Source organism: Hipposideros armiger, unplaced genomic scaffold (assembly GCF_001890085.2).
Source record: "Hipposideros armiger isolate ML-2016 unplaced genomic scaffold, ASM189008v1 scaffold_381, whole genome shotgun sequence".
Lineage (NCBI taxonomy): Eukaryota > Metazoa > Chordata > Mammalia > Chiroptera > Hipposideridae > Hipposideros > Hipposideros armiger.
In genome coordinates this window covers 81,521-85,809 of record NW_017731731.1, presented here as the reverse complement: position 1 = coordinate 85,809, position 4,289 = coordinate 81,521, and positions in this window count along the sequence as shown.

The window sequence follows — 4,289 nt, the reverse complement described above, 5'->3', positions numbered from 1 at the left end:
AGAGAGAGAGAGAGAGAGAGATCATCTTGCAGGGGGCAGGCAGGTGGAAAAGTGGAACAGCTCGTAGTAAAACCACTAGTAAAAATAAAAATGATAGTGGTACTGGCAGAGCTAACCCTGTATTCATTTCATTGGTGGCAAGCAATGTTCTAAGCATTTTACACACATGCCTTCACTGTGTAGGCACTATTATTGCCCCGTTTTACAGATGAGAAAACAGAAGCCTGAAGAGGTAGAGACTAAGGGAGCTGAGGCCAGTTCAAGAAAGTCGGAGAAGCCAGATGCAGAAAGAAATGAGGCTTTGTCTGGGGCAAGGAAAGTGCCCGAGGGTTGTGCCCCCTGAATTTCCTTCCCATCCTCAATGCTCAAGGAGCTGGTACTTCCACCTGCCCCTCTTCTCCTGGCCCCGGTCTGACTGAGGTTGGTACTACTCGGAACATGTCTAATCGGTGTGATGGTGAAGTTTCAGCACGTCCCCGCACACGATTATAGCCAATGTTTTCGGACCTGGCGGTGGCTGAGTCAGAAAGCACGGCGGTGAGATAGTAGGGGTTGCGGATGGGGCAGAGGGCAGGCCTCATGCAGCCTGCGCCTTCATGACGTGGTGTGTCCCTGGTCCTGCCATCCCGGCTCGTGTTCAGGCAAAGAGACAAAATGCGCTTTGAAGGTGGTGCTCATTCAGGGTCTTCCAAATCAAAGCTTAAAAAACAGAGTTGAGCAGATGAAGAATCAGTAAAGGAGACTTTTGAGGATGACTTGCTCCCTTTTTATCTACCTAGCTTACCAGTCCAGGAGGATATTTTGCATCGTTGTTATTGTGATTGTTGTGTTGTGTTTGCTCGCCTCTGGCCATTTTAGCCCCATCATTGGTTCTGCACAGCTTCTTGCTTTCTCAGAGACAGTCATGGTGAGGAGGGGAAACCAGCCAGCCTCTCACTGCAGTCATCACCAGGGGAGGACATCGCAGCATCTCATGTAATAGACAACATTTGAATTCACTCATGACCTTGGAATCCATGGTTCTAGGGGCTAGGAGAGCATCCAAAGATGCCCTTTGTATTTTATTTCACACAGACCCACAGTAACACAGGTGGAGAGGTGTCACTTCTGAGGCATAAGCCACCCTGGGAAGTGTGGGAGGGGGAGGGGAGCCAGAGCTGGGAAAAGAGAGAGAATCACTCCATCCTCCGCCTCGTGCCCTCCACTCCTGGGACCCCGTGCAGTGTTCACACACCCAGACCCCAGCCTCCTGGCCCATCCTCCACTCTGCCCTCCGGTTCTTCTCTCCCCTGTGAAGTCTCAGCTATGCATTGCCTGTCACTGGTGCTTCACAACTGGTGACTCCACTCACCGCCCGCATGACCTTCGAAAGGCTACAAGAACTTTTGGTGTCTGGGTCTCTTCATCTCTAAGAGCTAATAATCTTAGGACCCACCTAACAGAATTAAGGTTAAATGAGGCAGTGCGTGCAAACTGTTAGCACGGTGCCTGTTGTAATTGTGATTGTTTTTCTTGTTGCTGCTCAGGTAGTTTTTTCCACTGTCCACCAATACCTAATTTGCATGATTGTGTATATTGTTGGCAGTTGTCTGAGAAGGCAAGGGTGTGTGTACTGTCATTCCTGGCCTATGACGGCATTGGATGGTGCCAGGGAAAAATCCATTTAAAACGAGCAAAGCTGCCTTTCTAAAACCCCCCGCTCCTTCTATACTGACTTAGGCTTAAAGGTGTCTTTCGAGGGGCTTCTCCTGTGGAGCCCCATGCTAGCTCCGTCCATTCAAGCTGGTTCCCACAGCCCAGCCAGGACACTCCACTACTGGGCAGAGCCCATGTGGAGGCCAAAATGCTCCTTCAAGGTAGAGGGGGGAGAGTACCGGGGTTTTCCTCCTCCTGCCGACTGACTAGCAGACAATGCGTTATTCAGAAGCCATAACATGTCAGCTGTTTTGGCCACAGAGGCCACAAGCTGACTGGATGTCATTCTTTCCCAGCGGAGCGTCAGCTTAGGACAGTTCCTAGCAGTATCCACTGGTTGGTGGCAAGTGGCATAAACACCAGGCTCGGTGAATGAAATCACAGGCTGAGTCACCCCCTGCACGTGGAGGCTGCAGAGAATTCGGTCAGGACCAGGGGCTTCTCCCTGCCATCAAGGCGGGGCAGTCATCCCTGTCCAACAAATGCTTATTCAATACCTACCGGCCAGGTGCCTGCACAGCAACTATGTCTCAGAATCGTGTCTGTGGTCATCTAAACTCAGGGCGGGGTGCCTAAAGCAAATTTCAGCCTGTGTTCAGGCATTTCCATCAACAGAACACTTACTAAAATGAAAAAAGGGAGGGAGAGAGGGAGAAAGGGAGGGGAGGAAGGCCTTATTAGTATTCAAATTTTAGATAGTAATTATGTTGTGGTTCAAACTCATTTATTAAATGACCATCTTAAACTGGTCAACAAGGTCCAGTCAGAAAAAAAATATCCTGAAAATTACACTTAGCTCCCAAAGTAAAACAGAACAGATTCGACCTGCTTTTTGCTACTTGAGCCTTAGGAAGAAATAAGGCATCCAGAAGCAAGGAGGCCAGTGAGGCCCTTTTGGAGGGCATAAAATTTAAGGGAGCGCCAAAAAACTCATGTCTTAAATCAATATTTTTTTTTTAAACTCAAAATTGATGCAAAAATTCATGATGAACAAAATTTCAAATGTTTAAATATAGACAGGACCAGTGTCACTGATTTTTACCCCCCAGACTCCAACACAACCATGAAGGAAGACCCCCCCTCCCCCCAGGTTATAAGGACCATTCCCACATCACCTGTCACCCATGAGGCCACAGCCTCCCCACTGTCGCTGCAGGTCTTTGGCCAGGTCAGGAGGATAGAAAGAAGCGCTTTGCTGAAGTTAGCTCCCTGCCCGACTATTCCAGGGCAGTGTAAACTCTATACATTTTTTTTTTTCTAGCTGAGCCATCCTGCTACCTGTTGGCAGCTCAGTGGCTGCTCAGCTTGGGCTGGACTCGAACCGCTGTTGCTCAGAGCTCAAACTCTTAAGTGAGCTCTTAACCAACTGAGCCACTCGGCCAGCCCCTTAGGGCAGTGTAAACTCTAAACATTGAAACGGCAATAGCAACAGTAGCAGTCAGCACTGTTACTGAGCATTTTATCAGGCATGTTATTTAGTGCCAGGCCTGTCCTAAGGTCACAAAAGAATGCAGGCAAGGGGCCGGAGGGAGCTGTGCCCTGTGGTCAGCCCTGCTGACCAGAACTTCCAGCCTCCAAGTCTAAAGCCCTGTGCGGGGAGAGGGCACCTCCCTCTGCCAGGCCCAGGTCTTCGCTCGGGCAGGCTGTTCCTGCTACCCTCACCAGGTCACCTTGTGATCCATGCAGTGAGCCATTTTGGCCATGTCAGTGCACACTTTTAAATGAAACATAAGGGACTTCGGAACATGGCCCCACGTCACCGCAGGGCTTAACTGGGTAAAATATAGGGGCTCTGTTGTCCAAGCAATATCTGATCCTCATTCACTGCTGAGCCTGGAACCAAAATCTTAATCCTGGGGAGACGATGGTTCACCAGGACAAGGAGCAGAGCCGATCTCTAATGTTGCTGTTGTCTGAAAGTCCTTGGAATTCAGTAAATATTACATGTCAGATTTTTAAAAATCAATCCATTCATTTGAAAAATGCTTGCTGTGGCTTAAGAGATGTGCTTGTTTTCAAGTTGACAACCTGAAGTAGCCTCTTCAACGGGCATGATCCCACCTCCCCCCAATAAAAATCTCTAAATGTTTAAGTTCATTTTTAAATTAAAATAAAAACACAGAATTTGAAAAGAGCCCCCTTATGAGAATTTGTTAATTATACTAAGCCATGCTAGATCGAATGACCTCTCCTGATTCATGGCAGCTAAAAAAGCCTGTGAAACCAGATTTGCAGACTACAGCGGTCCTATCATTGCACCCCACGCCTGCATTATAAACTGAATAATAGCTCAGGGATGCCAGGATGACTATTGTACTATATCTACCTTGGAAATGTAGCTGAGAGAAGCAGAGAGGGGAACTTTGGAACGTGCTTCTATGGCAATTTTTTAAAACAGAGAGCTTCATTGTTTTTTAAAATAATAAAAGGATTATATATACTCATAAATAAGTTCGACCATTTCAAAAAGAATACAGAAGAAAAAAGAAACTGACTGTAATCTCACCACTCCAAGAAAGCCACTGCTCAGAATACCCTGACCTATATTGTTACAGATTTTCTTCTCTGCATGGATACTATACACATACAGCCAA